The 23,773-nt window shown below is 36.1% G+C and overlaps 1 protein-coding gene across 4 annotated transcripts in view; it reads right to left on the bottom strand.

The window, feature by feature from the left end:
* Nucleotides 1-23,773, bottom strand: part of ATP2B2 (ATPase plasma membrane Ca2+ transporting 2) — a 464,757-nt gene that overhangs the window by 329,042 nt on the left and 111,942 nt on the right. For all 4 annotated transcript variants that reach the window (XM_064454232.1, XM_064454233.1, XM_064454234.1 and 1 more), the window contains exon 2: nt 20,598-20,649. The gene's annotated coding sequence lies outside the window, so the exon portion shown is untranslated. The remainder of the gene's footprint in view (nt 1-20,597; nt 20,650-23,773) is intronic.

The raw sequence follows: 23,773 nt of genomic DNA, 5'->3' as shown, positions 1-23,773 counted from the left end.
ACTAAAAACACTGAATAGAAGACTCAGAAATATTTCAGGCAACTTTTTATATTCTAATTAAACACCATGACAAAACAATAACCTGGAACATAGAAAACAAAGTATCAGGACAGTTTAAGAAAGTGAAGATGGAACAACATGAAAGAAACATCAGCTTGTCAAGCCACAGACATATCACACATTTGAATAAAATAGCTAACTTACAGACCCCGTTACATCATGTAATTTGGAAAATGTATGGGATGTCTAAAAACACGTAGAAAAATGGGGCTTTGTTTAAATTGGATATAAAAGAAATGCAGGTAATACTATTCTGTCACTAGTAAAAGAAAGGTGTAAACCAAGAAAAGCACACAAGAACTATATATGAATTATTTCTACCACTGACAATACATAACTATTGCCAGTGCATCGACAATATGAATACAAAGACATAGCTTTCTGGTTTTTTAAATAAAGAATAATTAATCCATAAATAAAAGCCTAAGTTTTTTTCCATTAAGCCATGTAAAGGTGTTAAACAATTTTAAATACAAAAAAAGGAATCAAATCAGGTTTGTTAAAACAATTACTAAATAGCTGTGTTAAAGTAATGAAAAATAACAAGGCTTCACATTTTTTCTTTATTATTGAAAAGCATAAGCAGACATCACAAAAGTAGAAAAGTCGCTCCCCGAAACACAAAAATAACATTAGGATTATTAAAGAAATCAGAACTTGTACAGAAAACAAGCTTTTACAATTAAAGGCTAGTGTGTACTCTAAAGACCACATACAAGATAACAGAAAATCGAGAATAAGAAAAGATATATGAGATTATAAGACAAGATCCAAACTTTCAATGCAGAAATAAGTACAATTCTGATTTCCAATATTGTCAAGATTATGTTAGGGAAGCTGTAGACCTTTCATGGCTGTTGCTCCTTAGGATACAAAGTTCTCCATACTACTGCAACAGCAACAATCGTTCAGATAAACTAAGTAAAAACAAGTTAATAGCTCATCCAGAGAAGAAAGCCAGTAATGACAAGCAATTGAGAAGAAACTATTCATATGGAAATTCAAAATATGTAGAATGGTTATACAACTAAGAGCAGGAAGAAGTCACGAAAAACCTCTGTGAGTAGCTGAGCTAATGAAGCCTTGCTTGCTTCTCTGCTGTCTAATAACATGCAAGATCAAAATTGAGCTTTCTTCACAAATTAGTGACATTTCATATGATCTTATTCCCAAACAGCTTTTTGGTGTTCAACAGAGGTCATCAGCCTTTTTCTTAAGGCTTTTTTCCCCTCAACCCGGTTACCTGTTTTCACCACTGGCAGGAACTCAATGTCTTTCTGTCTCTACCTGCCTGCCAAGTAGACTAGAACTGGCCCAAGGATTCAAGAATTATTGAATTGTGGGGAAATACAAAGGACGAATACAAAGATACACCAACAGATTTGATCTGAATATTTCTGAGGGTAACAACTGCCAAATGCTTGCAGCTCCTCCTCAGTTATTCTGTCTTCTCCCTTTGCATTTTCCCCTCTCCTACCCCCACTCATAAGCACAGACTAAGTCAAGAAAAGAATCTAGGTTTCAGGAATGAATCACCTCTCAACATTTCTTTTTATGAGATTCATTCCTCTTTGGAACTCATCAAGAAATCATACATATGCAACAGAAATCTTGACAAACTAGATTTATTATAAGCCCAAAAAAGGGAATTAAAATAATTTTTTTCTTTCTAGCTAGACAAATATTTTGCATAAGTTAAAAACAAGCCATTTTCTGATTATTAACAATGAGGACAAAGAAGGCAAATGGTCACAATGAACTTGTCAAGCCTTCACAGCACTTCATTGTGAGGGAAGCTACCCTACTTTCCAAAGCAGTTTTCTTCAGACTCATCACTTTCCACTAACAGATGGGAAGCTGAAGATAGAAAGAAGGATAGTTTATGCCTAGCACCAAGGAGGGGAGGGGGGGAGGGAAGGAAAATCTCAGCAGTGAGATCCCACAAATCTCTGCGGGATTCTTTTTTAAAAAAAAAAAAAAAAAAATCAGCAGCTGCCCTTTTCCTCAGAAAGTATGGGGGTGGAGGAGGGAGAAGTGTTGAAGACACAGGATCAAAGATTTTTTCTGGTGCTGCCCGTGTTCTAAATGCCTGAGCCGAGCTCTACTAGCCTTTTCTGTCCTGTGCTCTTCTGCTGTACTTGCTTCCACTTGCTCATTTTCCTAATTGCCTATCAGTTTTAACATAAAGGTAGTAGTAAGAAATAAGGTTCTTCAGAAGTCTAACATAAAGAATTCTATAATGAAAAAAGCTTCCTCATCTTCTAAAAAGGGAAAAATATGGTTTTTTCTATAAGACCCAAAACATTTAGTCTAATCCATAATCCTAAATTCCTATGGATTAGTTTCTTCACCAAGTGATCAGGATTTCACTAACTCAGAGAGGCATTGATGGCAAAATAATATACAATTATGCAGCAGCAAAGCAAATATAGTCCTGTGATGCATACTAAAGTAGGCTCTCTGATGCAGATAACAGCTTATATTTTGCCACTGAGTGCCATAGTTTTCCTGAAGTTGCGATGATACCGTAAAAATATCACTAGCCTTAAATCATGTAACATTTTTTTCTCCATCCACCACAAAACAAATCATGAATGCTATTGGCACATGAGAATATTTGTCAGCAGTGGTACTAAGATGTGATTACACTAGAATTACATCCCACGAGATGGAACAGGATAGAATAATTTATTTTCCTTTACTTCAAATTTCAAGAGCCAACTGCGAAAATGCAGGGATTAAAAAATAATTGTATCCATATTCCTTCAAGAAAAAAGCCTCAATTTCTCTAAGAGAAAAAGAGGTCATCATCAACAGAGTAGGATGGAAATCAGGGTGAGAATGTTTCTAAGGAGGTTTGCCTTTCACAGGGTAGGCATAGAATTGCAAGACTGATTCTTAAACAGAAGTGTGAAGATAATCAAACTCTTCAGGCTAAGAATTCTCAGGACATACACACAAACACAGGCACACATGTATATAACGAAACCTGAAATAATTAAAGATCAAGGTTTAATGAAAGTATTGGTGCTTCTGTATGTTATTTCTGGACAAATGCTAAGGGCTTATCAGAAAAAACAGAATACAAATATACACACTCACCTGAGTGTGTATATACCCAATTATGCAAAACAAAAACCAGAAATACACCATAATTGATTGTATATTATAGAAGTCAGAATATTTCCAAATAATTAAGTGCACATTCTTCCTTTCAGGAAGCTCACTTCAACCTCTGTAAACTTGAGAAATCCACATGGATCTGGATGAAATATGGAAAATACACATGAGCTGCCTCCTTAAGTATCAAGCGATCATAGGTTGACATTTGATTTCTTTTTTCTCCCATAATGTGAACATAGAAGAAACTGCACTACAGCAAGATCTCTGCCCTGGGCATCAAGCACCATTTTTCTCTTGGAATCATTGCATTACACTATCAATTGAGACAAGCACTGACTGAACAAATCAAAAAGAGATATTCATCTATAAACAGTGTAACAGATTAAATTGCCCATAATTACACATATAAAATTAAGCAAAGACTAGTCTATGATGTGGTTTTGTGACCATCTATTTTGATGAGAGTTAAATTTGGTAGCATCCTTTTGAACTGATACTCAGTATCATCATAACAAAAATTTAAACCAGTTTATCTCATTTCCCTAGATTTTTTGAATAGCCTTATATATGCCTTGATGTATAATGTATGTGATTATTTAGAGGTTTGTCCTCCATCATTCTGAAATTTATATTCCTTGAGCACCCATTAATAGCTGAAATCTAAAAGCAAGTAATACAAAGAGAACTTCTAAGGTTAACCTTGACTATGAAACAGATTAGGGGAGCCTTTATTTCAGAGGAACCTCAGTCAGAAACTCCTACATGTGGCAGAGTGATGAAAACAGTAAAAAAAATTCTGGACTGGTCTTCAACAAAATGATAAAAGATGAGACTTGGAATAAGCGCTCCTCATAGTGAAGCCTGTCCTCTCATCACAGATTTCCTATAATTCCTTCAAAAGTCTCTGATTTCTAACTGCAACTATCACACAGGTTGATTACAGTGATTTTGTGAGTAGCTGGAATTTTCCCAGAAATACAGTCAAGTTCACTGGGCACACAATGAGCTTATTAAGAGATTATTAATGGAGAACTGAGTGGAGTCCTTAGCTGAATTATCAGGAGAAACTTCCGCAAACACAAAAACTACTTCACCTCTCTGTTTCTGTAACCTTCTGCACACAGGTCAGTTCAGCACAATGTCAGTAAACAGCACAGTCATAAAACCTACGCTCTCTTCAGTTGGAAGGAAGGCTAAACAGTTTCGACCTTCACTATGAAAGCTAAGCAACCTTGCAGGAAAGACTTATGATCTCCCTTTTTGCTTAACGGGAATTTTTAAATTCGTTTATTGTTGGCCAGTTAAAACAAGTCCTAAAACTGAAGGTACTCCATGCTGAATTGTTAAACAGAGGAATAGTCATGTATCCCTATTTTGCCTCTTTCAAAAATGCCTTCAATTCATGGTACCTTTGAGCTGTTCGGGTTGCAGTACTGTGATAGCTACTGATGATCAGGTTCTAGCAGCAACATGATTAAGTTTACATAATTATTTCATATCAAGAAATGAGAAATGCCTGATCTATTTTAGTTTGATCCAAAAAGGATGCTTGATATACGGATTTTGTTAACCATTTATGGTTAAATGAAAATTAGATACCATTAAGAACTCCAGGTGGGAGTTGGAAGTTGAAGTTAACCTGAGTTACCAGCACAACATACACCAACATAAAATGACTTCACAAGAAGCTTGAGGAAATTTTAGCAAAACATATGAAAGAAAAATTTAAGTAACGAAAACAAAAAATTTCTAATTAACTAGTCTGCTTTCGCCTATGTTACAGTGCTTGTTTTAAATGTTATCAAGATAAAGGTAATCAGGTTGGTATTAAATTACAGTACATAAAAGCTGCTGAAATTTTCATTCACCTAGATGTTTAACCATCATATTTTCAGCAGCTAATCTTCACACTTTGAAAGTGAATATAGAAAGTCTGCCTGATTTATTTTAAGTAACATATACCAAATGCAACAGAAAGTAATGTGGATAAAGTGTACCTAGAAATCTGATTTTACTTGATATTTCATACATATCACAAATTTAATCTGACAAGAAGAAACGTAATAAGACTTGAAGTCATCAATTTAAAGTTTTTTTCTTTGGTTCTAATTCTTGAAGATGTGAAAGTAAGTCTAGGTTTCTATGGAAAATGTTCTGTTAACAAAAAGCAGAAATAAAAAATCCTGTGCAACAGACTTTTCAGCTGCTAGTGGATTAAAAGATATTGCTATCAAGTGACTAAAATAGGAATTAAATTTTGTAGTAGTCTGAAATATAGAAAATTTCACTACAATACCAAAATGCACTCAGGTACATGAAATACATGCCACAAAGGACATCCACAATCACATTAGAAAAACATTTTCATTTATATTCACAGTAATAAAACTTCTTTTTATTGTATTTTATACAGAAGTTAGATATATGGAAGTACTTTTCTTTTATGCAGCTTGGCACAAGCCATTCCCCAGAGTGGGAAAAATAGAGTACAGGAAGTGATGTTCATAGTTCTTGTAAGAAGCCTCTTCATCTTTAATATAGGGATCTTTCCATCATCAGAGCAGGAGGCTGATATAAATTCATAACAACTTTCTTTTCTTAAATAAATTAGAATAATCAATACTGTGGTATAACACCACCCCTTTTTCCATTCTTGACCTTTTATGTCCAGTTATGGAGATTATAATACAACACAAAAATATCTATCAGATTTGGCTGCTTTTCCTAGACTTTGAAATTTGCTTTTCTGACAGGAAGATGGATAAGTATGTCACCTGGCAATGACATACTAAAAAGAAATCACAGCAAGCTTCCACACTGGTATTTCTGTAGCAATATCATCCACATTTGTATCTTCTTGAGTAATGGCTTGTCATGGAAAAAGGAACATTAATTAGGATGTAAAAAGCCAATTTTTGCCCATTCCTAGCCATCACTACATTGGATAAATATCTGCATTGTTCATAGCACTTAAATATATACCTGTCTACTGACTTAAAGTTACTTTCATAGATTTACTGCCAACTAATGTACCTCAATTTTACTTATTTTAATTACCAGCTTCAAAGTCAAGCTGTAATAAAATAGCTGTTTAACCTGTGGTAGCTTAAACGTAACAATAACTGAATAAATGTCATGTTTTCAGCTAGCCAGTAAATTTTTTAATTTATAGCCAGATGATGATTATACCAGAAGACATCAGCAGCTTTCACAATTTAAAATTCCTTTATATTGGTTGCAGCACATAAATGGAGGAGATAACTTCCAGGGTCTGGATAGTCTGAGTAGAACTCATGATTCCTTTAAAATGGAGAGCAGGTTTTACATTAAGCAATATCTTGTTAGACTAGTGTGATTACACTGAATGTTATACATTTATGTTTATCTGTTACATATTCTATCAAGTTACATATTCTTAGTACCAAAGCTATTCTGCAACACAATATAAAAAAAAAAAAAATGAATGAAAATTTAATTCCGAACTATTATTTCTTTCATCACTATTTCACATTTGTATTTTTGTGATGGTCTGGTCAAAGCATGAAAGCTCCTACTGCATTTAATAGAAGATGCAAAATCAGCATATTCGACTTGTGGCACAGAAATCATAATATTTTAGTGAAAGCTTCACTAAGCATCATTTATACTTGAATTTATAGTATTTGAGTGGGGGCAAAAATGTAATCTTGTACTGTACAGTGAATTACATCGCAAAGCAGATGGGGATGAGTGTAAATATATATATGAGCTATGTCCAGCATAAAGTATCTAAGGCAAATTCAGGAAGGCATACAAGCAAAAGAAAATTTCGAGTCAAGATCCAGGTATGTGTTAATCTACCATCATTATATACACTCTCCTCCTACGTGAAGCAGGTTATCCTATCTTAAAAATAAAGTGGACTCAGGTCCACACTTACAAAGCTTTTATAAACTAAAGAGTACTTGACAGCTGAGAATTTACTGATCCTAAATTTAAAGACATCATATGGATGGGATCCAAGAAGACAAAAGGTACTGTAGCCTGCTATGAGAATACAGAAGGGAACAGTTGTAAAACCTCAGTTTAATTTTAAGAAAATTAAAAATTCCTTACTCTACAGAATAGAAAAAGCTGCAAACTTGTTTCTTGTTTGTGTTTCTTCTTTTCTGTCTTGACTTTGGATATGCAGGAGGGAAGAAAAGGAGGGAAGAAAAGGAAAAAATACACAAAATACACAAAAGGAAAAAATACACAAAATACACAAAAGGAAAAAATACACAAAATACACAAAAGGAAAAAAATACACAAAAGGAAAAAAATACACAAAAGGAAAAAAATACACAAAAGGGAAAAAATACACAAAAGGAAAAAAATACACAAAAGGAAAAAAATACACAAAAGGAAAAAAATACACAAAAGGAAAAAAATACACAAAAGGAAAAAAATACACAAAAGGAAAAAAATACACAAAAGGAAAAAAATACACAAAAGGAAAAAAATACACAAAAGGAAAAAAATACACAAAAGGAAAAAAATACACAAAAGGAAAAAAATACACAAAAGGAAAAAAATACACAAAAGGAAAAAATACTCATTGTTTTTAAAATGTCATTTTAAAGCCAATTTAATTATATTTGCAGCCACACTTGCAATATGAATTTTCCATATTGGAGTGACCAGCACCTGGATCTTAATAACTCTACTAGTACATGCAGGCACCCACATAAAATATTTTTCAAAATAACGTATACTTGATTTTGTCTGTTGCCTAAGAAGTAAGACAATGAAATAGCAGTGACAATTCCATTAGAAAAACCAAACTTCTTGACGTGAAAACCTATTCTTGTTCTCTAAATAACTTGAATACTTAAAAACACGAGTAGAAACATCCATTAAACACTGTTGCTCATATCAAAGCCTGCTACATACAAGCTCATTTGCCAATCCCCATTCAGGGAGGTGGAAACGCAATTCAAGATGGAAGGGACAAAACACAACATCTTCTTACACTCATAAGCGTGGTGCCCAATATATTTGGGCCAGCTTACTTCCATTTTTGACTGGCAAGGACCTTTTTCTATCTATAATTACTACTGGCACCAAAAAGCTATCTCCTTCCATCCACTGCCTTTTTCGATAACCGATTTTTTTTTAAACATTCAGATAAAACTGAATTCCAAGTATCCCACATAGTATTTTATGTTCATTGCTTATATGCATGGATGTTGTTCCAGAACAAAATACTGACTTTGTTCAGTGTAAATGGCTGAGTCATGAGGCACTTCAAGAAAGAAGCTTTAGAGAACTATTTTTTCCTTAGACCATCTTTTCTGTCAAATATTTATGCCAAAACAACAATTTATGTTAGTATAAAAGGAAGAAATTTAATATGGGACACAAACATAGTCACTGTTATAACTATGCTTTAAAAATTTCAGCAGAAACCTTTCCTGTGCATACATTTATAGGAGCATTTTTTTGTCAGATAGATCCTTGAACTGAAATATTAGATACATAAAATATAAGACAATACCAACACCATAAACAGTATTATAGATTTAGAAATAGAGCTTAATCAGTGGTTCATTTAATTCTGCATCCTGGCTTGAACAGTGGCAGTACCAAATGTTTTGGAGAACAAAATGCTGCAAATATGAGAAGTCTGCAATCTACATGGAAGGGTTCCTTGAACTGATTTCTAGCTTTTCCTATAGAATATAAACCAGTCAAACTTTAATTACAGTAAGCTTTCATGTACAAATGGAATATATGTAGATTTAAAAAAACTGGAAAGCAGCAGTTTACTTTAGAGTAATGTAATTTTAATTGCTTCTAATGAAAATTATTCTACAAATGTAAAACAAAAGTGTCTATTAATTCTCTGCATAAACTAAATTTTAGATATCAAGTGAGTAGCTTACAGTATTTACTATAATTATTGCAACACTTTAACTTTGGTGATTTAAAACTTTTGGGACTTGATACCAAATAATGGTTCTGCTGCATAAAGCAAAATAATCTTTCAAACTCCCAGTGCCTTTGTGCTTTGAACGTGACTCACTAAATTTACATTTTGTGAAAGTACATGTAGGAGTAAAATCACTTATGTATTATCAAGAAATATGACATTATAATCCCATGAAGTTACTACTTATAGAAAAAAAAAATAAAACTGTTCCCATTCTCTTCCATACTTAAGTGTAAAGTGAATACCCTCCATTAACTTTACCTTCTATTAACTTTATAAAGAAAAAGGACACTTAATATTTTTGCATATATTTTTAACATCACTTTTAACACAAAGTTCTAAAATCAGCCATGAAACTTAAAAAAATGGAAATATTTTTCAATAAAAGTTAACTCATCTTAAAATAACTTTTGCATTTAAAACTATTCACTGATTTGTGTCAAATCTCACAAAAATGTGTGGCCAAAGTTGGGGTGGAAAATTAGACAAAAAATTGGACACCATTCCGCAAACATCTGTATTTTATAAATAGACCGATGTAAGGCCAAAAAAATGCAATTTCTTTATTTTCTCCATTTGTCTTCCTTATTCTCTCTCCACATTTTCACTACCTAGTTTCTCAAGTGGTTCTTCAAACACCAACAGACCAACAAAGCAAATGCAATACAGATTCAGCGTGCCATTTTTAGGTGAACTTTGCTAACTAAAAATTAAAGTTATTACTAGATCCTAGAAGCACTTTTGCAGTATTAATAATCAGCCATTTAATTCCCCCAGTTGATTTCTGATTTCTAATTCAGGTTTAATTTATGATATAACTTAACCTTTCATTCTGATAGCCTGTATTCTTAAGGAAATAGGAGTTTATCTTCCTAAACTAAACGGTTTTTTACAGTCAAGGTTGCTGGATTATGGTGTTCCTTCTGCTTGTTTACCATCTCTCTCAAACTATTCTAAAATAAATCAAAGCATTTATCATTTAAACATTCAGGTTTGCCCATATCTGCTTATTCTTCTCAGCTGGCAGCGGCTTGATTTTGTAACTGTTTAATCTCTAAGGCTAGAGTAGATAATGTTGCATGGATTATTATCTCACACCACATCAAAATAACCTCTATAGCAAGAACCTTTTCTTAAAAGAGTCTTGAAGAGTTTCAACATGGAACACTTAACTCCTCATTCTGCTGCACATCACTAAATAAGGACTCATTGTCCTTATTTGACTTCTAGCTATGGATTGCTGCAGTACTTGACTCTCTAAAAGGTTTCTTACAGGTCAGCTCCTTCTATTGTTGAACTTAAAAAAAACCCAAAACAAAGAAAAAACCACACACAAAAACACCACACACACACACACACACTCACAAACACACCACACACACAAAAACAAACCAACCAAAAAACCCACCAAACAAAAAAAAAAAAAACAACAAACCTGCTGCTTTTCCATTAAGTTCCTGATTCAGTTTTCTACTGCACCAGGTGTAAGGCTACTAGCCATCTATCTCCAAGATCTCTCGTGCTCTTAAACAGAATAGAACAAGAACTAGAATTAGGGTAAAACAAGAACTGGAGTAGAACAGACTAAGGAAAGAATTAGGGTGAAATCAGAGTTGGAACAGAACAGAACTGGAGTATAACAGAATTCCTCATCAGTGCACCTCCACCCGCAATGCAGCACACTCCTGTTTCTCCCTCTGTGGTTCTAGCAGCAGCAGCAATCTGCCAAGCAGTCATCAGCTACACCTTGGGAAACTTACTCCTGCACCAAGCCATGTTGTCATTGGAGAAACATTTCAGTGTCTTCCCAATTGCTTATGCTGGGGAGAAGAGTAAGACACTGAAATGTTACTCTTTTGGTTCCTTGTCAAATGGAAGTCTGAGTTTATGCCTTACACCCAGTAGATTTTCCTGTCATGCTTCAGTTTAATTTGTTTTGTTCTAAATGTCAGCAAAAGATAAAATCAAGCATGAAAAAATTACAAGAGTTTTTCTCTATGATATATAGCACTGCCTGGATGGGACTGACAGGTGATATAACACTCAGATATTTGTTCTGACCCACAGTCAGAATGTGCTATGCTAAAAAGCATTGTTTCATTGCAGCATTAGCATTTTCAATTATACCAAACCTTCGCATCAATGCAAGTAAAAGAAACCAATTGCCATTTTTTTTTCAGTGCATATTTTTTTGAAGAGCAGTACATTTTGTTCATGCTAAAAGACATGCTGGTTCTTTAGTTTACTGATCTCAACATAAGCAAACATGATGGCAATCAAATTTTGTCTGCCACAAAACAAGCAGCATAATCAGTTTTCAACATCTAGCCAAAAACTTTTCTGGTTATAATTTGACTTTAAACTTATACAGCATGATCATTACCATAAACAATCTGCAAAATGTCCAGAAAACAAAATACCCCCTTGTAATTTACCATTAGAAAACCCCAAAGAATTATTCTAGACATTTTTCTTTCAAGCATACCTTTATAGATGTCTCTGAATAAAGATAGATAAAAAGTAACTTTAAGAATAACAAATTAGGAAAGAGCTCTAAGCATTACGAAATGATACTCGTGTTTCATTTAAATTGATTTTGTCTACCTAATAATTAAAAAAAAAAAGGGCTTAATTTTCTTCTTCAGGAAAGAGAACAAAATATTATTTAAAATATGACATAACAATTTCAGTTTAATAATACATGTGTAAATACTAAATGTGCAGATAATGGGATTTGTATGACAAATTTTAAAAGCATTGCTCTTTATCGTTAACTTGTAGATAATCAGCATAGTCTGCTGACGATTCAATTAAAAAGCAATATGCCAAATTTATTACTCAGTTGTAAATATCAATTCATTTTGCATGCAAAACAATATATATCTGCAGTGAACAGCTAAATCATTCTGGAAGAGAAAGTTTGCTTATACACCAACCCCAATAGCAACAAAGGAAATAAACAACAGAAAAGCCACAATGCTTTGATAATTCTCCAAAATCAAGAATATGTGGTACAACATACCACGCCGTAACAAACCAATTTAAGTGATAAAAATTTACAATAACCAAGAGGCACAATGAAAAAATAAATATTTGGTTATCAAATGTTATAAATTATTGCTTTAAAATTGTTAATTTTTTATGCCATATGGGAGATGGGAAAGGTCTGTCAGACCACAATACTGATGAAAATTTCCTAATCAGGCCTGACAGATTACTAAATAAACAGACTGACAGATAGACAGAAATTGCATATGCCTAATTTCCTTTAAAAGACTAAAAATAAGGTCTTGCTAATAATTACCACTACATCTATTACAGTAACCATGATAGCACCAACAACTTCAATGTGATGTGCATTCAACAGAAAAACAATGAAACCAGAGAGCATGTTACCCTAGAGGGCACCAAAAAAACAAAGGGAGATGAATGAAATACAAGCATCTGTCTCCCCTTCTTTTATTACTTCATTAATGTCTTACAGGTGGCCTGACTGTGCTGGAGAGGAGAGCTTCAACAGCATAAAGAAGCTTGTGAGGGGTGTTAGCTCACCCACATGAAGTGAATAAAGGAAAAAAGTACAACGATGGGGATAGCAGGGCAAGGAATGAAGACAGCCTTTTAAAGCCTGATAAACTTAGTTCTGGCTTTTCAAACGTAAGCCTAGCAGCTGCTCCAAAACTCCAGTCATGGGGAAACAGCCAGCTTTGGCCATGTTAGGGAAAGCTGCCCCATGTTGTCCCAGGAAGACTCTGCATAGCAGCAAGCTGTGGAAACACAGAGCTCCACAGCCTGCAAGACAGGACTGTTGCTTCCAGATTCAAGTACTGCCCTAAGCAGTAACCAACCTGATTTTAATATTTTCCTCCCCTCTCCCAAAAGTTCCTGTTCATTATTTTCATATTTTCTATTTGACATATAGAAACAGTATAATACCAAGTTTGAACTAAATTTCTCCATGACTATACAAATATTTTTGATTAAACAGATGCCAGCAAAATTTTATGGAGTGAAAATTGAGTCACAGATGGTGAGGTCTGTGGAGCTCAAAGAGGCTGTATTTTATTAAAAAGGAAATTTGAGGGAAAGAAGTATTTTGCTGGAAATATTGATGCCCTGTTTAAGCAAATGTAAAAATATTCGTACTTGATAGAAAATACAAGTTTTTTAAAAACAAAAACACAAAAACAAACCCACAAGAAAAAACCAAACGGGGTATTCCTGCCATAAACCTTAGTCTGTTAAAACAGGCATTTTGGCCTGCTTTCTTTTTATGGAATATGGCTTTTCAACCACAACATCAAGGTTCTCAGTAATATATTTCATGGAGGAGAAAAACCCCAACTACCAAACCAAAAATTACAATTACATTATTAAGGATCCTGGACAAAATACATCCTTTATGTGACACACAAGCTATTGTCAAAGCAAGTTTAGGAATACTTAACCATGGGATAATCAATAGTTATCCCAAACTTACACTATTATAAGTATTACACAAAATCACAAATAATGGCATATGCTCTATAGGAAACGAGACTGAGAAGGGTTATAACTCCTGACTACCATTAATGTATCACCTCTTTTCCAGCTTTACCACTCAGAATGGTAGAAAAACATTGCTACCGGTGAGATATAGACAGAGAGTCAATTATATGAAAAGAATGACATAAATATAATTATTATAGACTAATGCAATTTCTCTCCCTACTCCTATGGCTCTCAAGTCTTTTTAAGGTAATATTTTAAACATTTTATTACATCACTGGGAAAAAGAATTTAAAAGGCAAGTAGTAGTTTCAAATTCATGACCAGGCTCATTCTGCATCAAAGCTACAGTGTCCTACAGAACAGAAGTCACTGAGCTACTAAAGATATCCATGGGGAAAGACTAGTAGAAATCTAGTCATTTCAGAGCACTTAGCCATGTGGAAAAGAGCTGTTCTCCAAATGAGTCTTGTGCACACAGATCAGTTCACAGCTAAGAGACAGCCTACAATACCTACACAACATTGGTATTTTCACTGGAGGCACAGAAGCAGGGAGGAGCCACAGCCCAGGTGCTCGCACAGAGAAGATCTCACAGAGCCATGCTCTCACCCACAAGCTGTACCAGCCAGTGCAGCTGAGCCTGCATCAACACAACTCAGCTTTATTCATCACAGCGCACTTCTTACCTCCCCTACCAAAAGCCTGCTGGGAGCTAATTCTGTGATCTGCTCCTGGTGCAGCGCAACTCAGAGTCTTGGTACTGTCTTGGACTAGCTTTAAGTATCCACTGACATTACCAGTACTAAAATCATGATCACATTATTAGACAGATATTTTTGATCTTGCATCTTAATTTCTCAGTGACATCTTCTACCAGATACTTAAACTGTGCTGTCTGGATTGCAGAAGTGTACAGTCTTACAGAGATGTGGAAGCTGCTGTATCCTCACACTTTAGAAATGCCACTTGTTTTTCAGGAAGTGGTGCCATAAACTGAAAACCCCCAAGACTCTGAAACCAGAACCAGTGATTCCAATAGATCAGCAGTAATACTTGTGGTTTGTGAACTAAGATCATGTCTTATTAGTGGTTTTAGACCTTGACACTACCACCACATGAAATACACATTTTGTCACAAACACTATATTTTACCAGTGAAATATAGCATATGCATTCAGCTTATGTTTGACAGAGTGATAAAGGAATCAACTAATTCAAGCCTATACAAAACAAAATACCCTCCTCGAGTTCTATACTTCAGGTTTTTGTACAGGTACAAGCTATTCAGAGGCAACGTTAAGCTTTACAAGTCATCCATCATTACTTCCTCTGTATTGATTCATTTATCAGTCCCATCCAGGTATCTTACACTTGTTCAGAGAGACCAAATAAAAACATGAAAAAGTTCTTGGATTCATGTTACTACTGAAGTAACTTAGGTCATATTTAGTACAGCCTTTCAGCCTTCCCAAGGAAAGGAAGCATTTGGATAACTGATCAGATTCGAGCATCTTGAAAGCACATACATGTTGTCTAAAATATTTTCACAGTGCTTTTAGACCTAACAATACTGTATTTAAACAAGCACAAAAAAAGAAACCTGGGGGTGGGGTGGGGGTGTTAATTACTCCTATTTACAGGCTTCTTTTAGCAGTTTTCCATATTGGTTAAAACCAGTTGTATCTTATATTCACCAATTCAAAAATCAAGGCAAGTGACAGCAATACATCAGGTAAATGAGAGACTACCTTTCCAGAGATATAAAAGAAAATGCAGCTTACACATCTCAGGCATCATCTTTTAGAGCTATTCTTTATCTTCTGAAGGCAAACATGACAATCAGTCTGCAAAAATCCTGAAATAATTACCAAATACCTCCTCTTTATTTTCAGCTTTTCAAGGATTCTACAGTTTTCAAAAGAACTCTTAAACACAGGACATTTTGGCTTTTAAGTATTCAGTGCTAATGGCATAAAAGTATCACTCCAAATTTTAAAGAGGGATTTCAAAAGCTTGACCTATCAAAAGCTGGTAACCTTGGTTAAGATTTTCATTTCTGGGTATTTAAGATAAAACGGCTGAGGACTTACAAAAAGGAGAGACCAGTTCTACAGTGGAGGGAAGGCAAGTATTTTAAGTTGTGATAAAATACTCGAATATAAATGCCCCAAGTTAATGTGCCAGGGTGCTCATTTTGTGTTTTTTTCAAGGAAGGCCCATCATGTACAACTTGACTATAATATTAGAGCTGAGCTGATGGCACAAGGAATGATCATCAGCTCAAAATTTATACAAAATCTATATTTAAGCTCTACACAAGCAGCAGTTCGGTATTTAGAAATATCCTAAGGAAGGTCTCATTCTCCTTGGTGCTGATGCTGGAGGAAGAATTCATAATTCTCTCTCTCATATTTGCATGTGTCAGCTGTGCTACTGTATTAACCTACTCACCCCTGTGTTTTGGGTATTAACAGCCAAGAAAATACTTCACCTAGTGCAACCAGCAGTCCTCTGGCATTGCGCTAGGTTACACTCAAAGCAGTCTAGAGTATTTTGGCAAGTGGACCTGGCTGAGTACACAAAGGCAGGGGACTCATATTTAAAAAAAAAATAAATTGTAATTAGCCTTCATCTCATGGGAAGAAAGCCGCTATACAGGAGAAAGACGACCAAAAATCACTCTGAAGACCAATGTATTGTAGCACTTCTCTAAATTTCTAAAGTAGAAAACACACATTGCCAAATTTTGATAAGTAGTCTTTTTTCAGCTTTGGAATCAGAAGTGTTAACTCTCATCCTTCCTCATTTTTTGACACGCTTTGGGATTTATTGTGAATATGTGAAAGGAGGTTATTTGACCTCTTGAAGAGAAATAAAAGGTAACTGTGAAGGTTATGTCTAGAGAGATATCACTTCTCCGTATTGAATGTCAATGTCATGGGGCCTCGGTCCAATTTGTCAGGGCCAAACCTGACCACTACTAGTGTGGTTTACTGTGAAATGACACAAGGAAAAAGTATGCTTTGTACTACCTTATGGTACCCTCTTTTTTTCTGCAATGAAAGGCAGAAGTCGTCCATCTAAAAATACAAGATCAGTTGCAGTCATTTGGATTAAGAAAAAAGGATATGTGTAACACTCAGCTTAACACTCCCAAAAGTGAATGAACTTACTTAGAAATAAAATGAACTTGTTACATTTTAAGTATACCTCAAAGGCTAATTGTTATCAAATTGCAACCAGAAGTTTCCGAAGAGCTGCCTATTGAAATGACATGTTACTGTTCAGATAAAATACCATGTCCACCCTGCACAATGTTTGTACTGGAGAGAACAGTGCAATGAAAACTGATACTATTCTCAGTCCATAGCAGTAACAGTAGTAGTAGTAATAATAATAATAATAAAAATTACGTGGGAGTTAAATCAGTCAATTGTTAGAGTTCAGTGCAGAAAAACTTTTGAATAATGAAAAGAAAAAAAAATGACTTCTTTTTCTGGCTTATACCAATACTATACTTATTACTGAGTGTATCATACTATCTCTGAGAATTTATGCCATTGAGAACTACTGGTGTAACTATACTGGTGGTAACAGAAGCAAGCAAACATGCTGTTAGGCAGGACTGCATTATCTGAATACAGAAATTTAGGGCAGGTCCCAGATATTTTCACAGACAATGATGTATGCTTACTTGTTTGTTTTGGTTTTGTTTAAAGGACACTGGTCTGTGCATTAGCAATGTTAGTGGATTTCTGAAAATGGTACAATGTTTGCGGTACTGCTTGTTACCATTGCTGACATTCTCCAAGACACACGTGTCACACGGAGACAAGAAGAGAATTAACACCAAATGCAGCTTCACATTAAATGCCCTCTTTAATGGAAGCTGAAAAACATCACACACTACTTTTTTTTTTTTTAATTATCATCTTGAAAACAAACACAAAACAAAAACAAAACAGTTAAGGTCTGCCCAATCAATTGTTTTAAAAACTTAGCTAATTTGTTAAGCTCTCAATCACTTTTCTGTGCCTCCCTCATTGGCTTGATCTACTTTGTAAATTAATCTAATTATGAACACCTGCAATCAAAAGCCCCACCTCTGCAAAAGTTATACAACTCCTGTTTATACACAGCATTTTTCAAAAGGTCAGTTGGAAAAAACACATATTGACACAAAAAGCATTGCTTGGATACAAGGAAGGCATACAATAAGGGTCGCATTCATTAAACAGAAGAACCACCCCCTGCACTCTCCAGTGTTTCATTCCCGCTGTATTCAGTAATATAAACTGCATTCTTCACGAGAATTCTAATAAAAATTATGTTACAACAGACAAAAGATGACAAATTATTCAAAGTAACCGCAATCCCCAAACCACATTAATCAGATAAGCCATACATCAGAAGGTGAATAATAACGCCAGGTTCAATTTAGAGTACCATGGGTATCTGAAAATAAACTGGGGACATTACAAAGAAAGCGCAGTATTTTTATACCATATTACAAGCATGTAAACTGGTAAAAATATTTTCGGAAAATAAATTTCAGTATCATCTACAGTGGACATATTTTAGATAATAAAAGATTAACTGTGTATTTACAAGTCCAGATGTGTAACTTACCCTTGATTCACAACTGATAAGCAAGACATTTCTATTTGCACCGGTTCATCCAGGACAGAATTCTTTGCAAATATAGTATAAATACAAAAGCTACTCTGCGGTAATTTTGAAAGTGTGAACTGTAAACTGATTTTCTTTTAAAAACTGGTTGTACTGATAGCTTTAATTGATCTCTCATTGTTATTTTATCCTATTTTTTTCCTTGTGAATATTAATTAGAAACAAAAGGAAGCACCAAGCAATTTTACCTGACTATGCAGATTTTTTGAGACTGGATTTGTAATTCCATTTCACAAAGTATTTTGTGTGCAGAATTTTCAATTCTGTGTTTTAATCATAATTTTCTCCCTCTCAAAACCATTAAAGAAAGATTGGACAGCATAAAATGAATTTTTCCATCAAAATCAGAAAAGATATAGTTCAGTTTATCTGGGGTTTTGTGCTAGCCTTGATAAACTGTTCAAAAAAATTAGACTGGCAATAACACTGTCAGATTTGCCTAACAAAAAATAATTTGCATTAGTAAAATTTAATTATAAGCCCTTGAGATTACAATGGCTTCTTGTATTTGTTGTAAAAAATATTGTAGCTGAGCAATGCCAAGCTTGGGGCCTTATGCAGTAATTGTGTAAAGAAAAATTATGAGCCCCTGCTTTAGAGAACATATACAAAGCTTGCAGTGGATTACTGCTAGATGGACTCTAAAATAAAAGATACTTTTATCATACCTCAGAGCACAAAATATTGGTCCAATATTTTCAAACTGAGAATATAAGAAAGTGAAATTATTAATAGAGCCATTAACTGTCCATCTGGGGCTCCCAGATTAATTAAATGGGCAGAGTCAGTGCTAAGATCCTTACAGCCTCTCCAAACCTCCAGCAAGCACCAGCAAAATAGCAGAACTGCTTCAAATATCACTGTTATACAGGAGACTATGGAAAAACCACATGTATTACACGGAAAAGTTGCCAGAATGAGGGCAAGTGTATAAAACAATCAGAAAACTGGAAATAGAGGAACTTTGGCATTAAAAGACCTGACAGATTATAAGATTTTGTTCTTGCATTAACTCTTGATTCCAGAGTGATGAGTAATTAAATGTAATATGCAACTGAGCAAGGGCTTGTCCTTGGTCACAATTTGCAAAGATGCACATAAACCTTTACTGTTGGCTATTCAACACCCTGCAAGCCAAACTATTCCCATGGGTAAATGTACTTACTAAGAAGCCAATGAATATGTAGGATCAAACATTTTTATTCAGGAAGTCACATTTATGAATGTGACTGGACTCTCAGAAATACCAAGAAGCAGCTTAACTGGACGTGTCTATTGATTACCTTGACAGCTTAAAGGCAGATTTTCAATGGCTGACTGAACTTAAGTGAACTAGGGAAGAAGATTATAAGACTGTATTCCTTAAATCCTTGGCCACTCCTCTGACGCCTCTAATCCCATCAGCTAGGGAAAGCTGTTTATTAACTTCTGGTCTCCGACGTAGAGGTCACTGACATCCTTTGGCAGGTAAGGGAGAACTTATGAGGTAGGAGGGAAAAGAGAGGGGTGGAACCACATGAGGATTCAAGCTACTTCTAGTAAGACGAAAAAATATTAATTTAAAAATATGTATCAGTAAACCCAGAAATACAGAAGGTGTTTTCTACTCAACAGCTCAAAAAAGAACAGGCCATAGCTCGAAACCTTTTGATAAAGGTGAGGCTTAATTCCAAAAGCTGGTTTATTTTCATGTCATAACCATAATAAAAGTGGTAATTTGCTAATATTTGGAGAAGAAGGGGAAGAGAAGAAATGTGTGCTGCTTTGGAGGAGCACAGGGGCTTATTTTGCCTACGCAAAAATGAGTTTATAGAATATTTTAAACTCAGTTATTTTTAAAAGTGCCAAAGAGTTGGCAGCCATAGAGGATTACTTTGCATAGATAAAGAGCCTGAAGACATGGAGCCTGAAAAAAATGGAATTCACTGGACCCCGAGCTGGGCCTTTTGTGTTACTGTTTGCATCTTGCCATTTGGGGATCAGTCATGAATTAGGATGCCACTGCATTACATAAACTACAAAAATGTCCCTGTCCTGTGCTGTCTGCAATTTTTAACATAACCATTGAAACTTCAAGGCCATTATCAGATTCTTCAGATTTTTAAACTGATTTTGCACTGGATGTTATATAAAAATGGAAATTTGTCATTAATTCACTATAAAAGATAAAGACTAAACTCATGTCAGTGTGTTTATGATAATTTCAAACAACTGACTGACAAAATAATGCAATATCCCCTGGAACTATGATGCGTATAACTTAGCAAGATGAAATAAAGCTTACCATCAACATAGCACACAGTGTGATGCAGTCTTTGTGCCACAGCATGCAAGCCCTAGTAAAAATAAAGAAAAAATAGTTTCTATTTTGGAAATATAAATTCTGACTAGATACAATGAATGTAAAAATCAGAGAAAAAAAGCAGTCCAACCATTTTAAAGCATCTGGTTTTATTTAAACCAAAATGGTTTTATTGCACAATTAATATAATTAACCTCATATCTTCTGTATTACTCCCTAATTGCAAACTTAAAAGCAAGTCTGTTAAAAAAAGTCTAACACACCTTTCAATGCAACAGAAGTGATAAAAATTGTCTAATTAAAAAAATCAAAATAATAATACACGTAAAAGCTATTACATTTGTTGCCATTTATAATTATTCTGTAGTAGCACTGGGGTCTGTAAGTCTTAAATGGAATTGGTAACCTCAATTTTTCTTAGAGTCAAATAGTTTGAGTGGACAAAGGTCTAGTAAATAAATATATGCATAAATCCAAGTGTATGAAAGCTTTATTCAGTTACTTTTGGAGGAGATGAAAACATACATCTCTTCCAAGAGCTACATGAAGACAATCATCTAGACATCTCTCTGGTTCGCAAATCTAACAACAGGATTACTACATTTTCAACAAAATCTATTTTAAAACCTTCTGGAGATGATTATAAGTAAGCAGAGACATAATACTGTGTGTGTACTGTATTTGTCAAGACAACCTGGTAAGCATACAGTCTTGTAAAACATACCACTTTACCACTAGTCAGATAATTGTTCCACTAAGCTGTGAGATTTATGCAGTTACATAGCAATGACAGCATTCTAAAAGTTTCAGAATAGATATATTCAATATTAATTTCTCTTGCACTATTGGAACGTAAAATAATGATACGCAAACTGAATGTGCATTATGGTATTAACAGCCAAAAAGCAATTCTTACAATCTATCAGTTTCACTGTGAACACTTGTCGTGGTTTAGCCAGCAGCTCAGCCCCACACAGTCGCTCGCTCACTCCCCCACCGGTAGATGGGGGAGAGAATCAGAAGGGTAACGCTCATGGGTTGGGATAAGAACAGTTTAATAATTAAAATTAAAAGAAACAACAACAGAAATGCAATGTAAAGGAGAACAACGAGAGGAGCAAAGCTCCGGGGGAGGGGGGAAGGGAGAGGAGAGGGGGAACGAACCACCGAAACAAACCGCACGCGCCGCAGCCACCCACCGACCTGATGCCACGCCACGCTCTCGCTGCAACCTGCCCCCCCTCAATATACTGGTCATGGTGTCACATGGTATGGAATGAACCTGCCATTGGCCAGTCATCCATCCATCCTTTAACATAATACACAGACATCATTCCCTTAGTCTATGGACCTTCCCTGTAAAATGTCCATTAAAATGTCCATTGAGTTCACCCAGTCCACGCTGGGCTCCATCTGTCGTATCAGTCGTTCAGGGTGGGAGAGATGGTGTGTGGCGTTGGGTTGCTTCATGCCGAGTCAGTCATTGTTCCATCATGGCTTGTTTCATAGTTTATCTTCCATGGGTTGGGAGGCTCGTATCAATGATATCAGAGTACAACACAGAGGTGACACACAATATTATCTAGCAGTTCACATTGTGCCATTCAGTTCATTGACTGTTTTCGCCCAAAATCAAATCCCCTTGAGGCACACATCGGCTTTCTCCATCCTCCTGCATCACCCACCAAGTGCACCCAGGTCCTCGAGAAAAAGCAATCCCACGAATGGGTTTGCCTTTGCCTGAGGGAGGAAGAACCCAGACTGTTTTGCCCAGCATACTTTTTGTGTGCACTACATGGACTCTATTCCCGTTCCACAGTACGTAGGATTTCTGACTGGGCAGGGCCAGCTCGGTTGGCAGATCCCCTCGTGTTGACTAACCACGTGGCTTTTGCTAAATGAGTATCCCAGTGCCGGAATGTCCCACCCCCCATTGCTCTCAGTGTAGTTTTTATCAGTCCATTGTACCGTTCAATTTTCCCAGAGGCTGGTGCGTGATAGGGGATGTGATACACCCACTCAACGCCATGCTCTTTGGCCCAGCTGTCTATGAGGTTGTTTCGGAAATGAGTCCCGTTGTCTGACTCAATTCTCTCTGGGGTGCCATGTCGCCACAGGACTTGTTTTTCAAGACCCAGGATAGTGTTCCGGGCAGTGGCGTGGGGGACAGGATATGTTTCCAGCCAGCCAGTCGTTGTTTCTACCATTGTAAGCACATGGCGCTTGCCTTGGCGGGTTTGTGGGAGTGTCATATAGTCAATTTGCCAGGCCTCCCCATATTTATATTTCAGCCATCGTCCCCCATACCACAGAGGCTTTACCCGCTTCACTTGCTTGATTGCAGCGCATGTGTCACATTCGTGGATAGCCCGTGCAATAGCGTCCATGGTCAAGTCCACCCCTCGATCACGAGCCCACCTGTATGTTGCATCTCTCCCCTGATGGCCTGAGGTGTCATAGGCCCATCGAGCTAGAAATAGTTCACCCTTATGTTGCCAGTCCAGATCCACCTCAGCCACTTCAATCTTGGCAGCCTGATCTACCTGCTGGTTGTTCCGATGTTCTTCAGTGGCCCGATTCTCAGGGACGTGAGCATCCACATGATGTACCTTTGCAACCAGTTTCTCTACCTGGGCAGCAATATCTTGCCACAATGTGACAGCCCAGATGGGTTTGCCTCTGCGGTGCCAGTTGCTTTGCTTCCACTGCTGTAACCAGCCCCACAGGGCATTTGCCACCATCCAGGAGTCAGTATAGAGATAGAGCACTGGCCACTTTTCCCGTTCAGCGATGTCTAAGGCCAGCTGGATGGCCTTTACCTCTGCAAACTGGCTCGATTCACCTTCTCCTTCAGCAGTTTCTGCTACTTGTCGTGTAGGACTCCATACAGCAGCCTTCCATCTCTGGTGCTTTCCCACAAAGCAACAGGACCCATCAGTGAACAGGGCATATTGCTTCTCATTTTCTGGCAGTTTGTTATACAGTGGGGCTTCTTCAGCACGTGTCACCTCTTCCTCTGGTGATAATCCAAAATCTTTGCCTTCTGGCCAGTCCGTAATCACTTCCAAGATTCCTGGGCGACTGGGGTTTCCTACTCAAGCCCACTGGGTGATCAGTGCAACCCATTTACTCCATGTAGCGTCAGTTGCATGGTGTGT

Source organism: Phalacrocorax carbo, chromosome 6 (assembly GCF_963921805.1).
Source record: "Phalacrocorax carbo chromosome 6, bPhaCar2.1, whole genome shotgun sequence".
NCBI lineage: Eukaryota > Metazoa > Chordata > Aves > Suliformes > Phalacrocoracidae > Phalacrocorax > Phalacrocorax carbo.
This window is presented reverse-complemented; position numbering and strand designations above follow the sequence as displayed.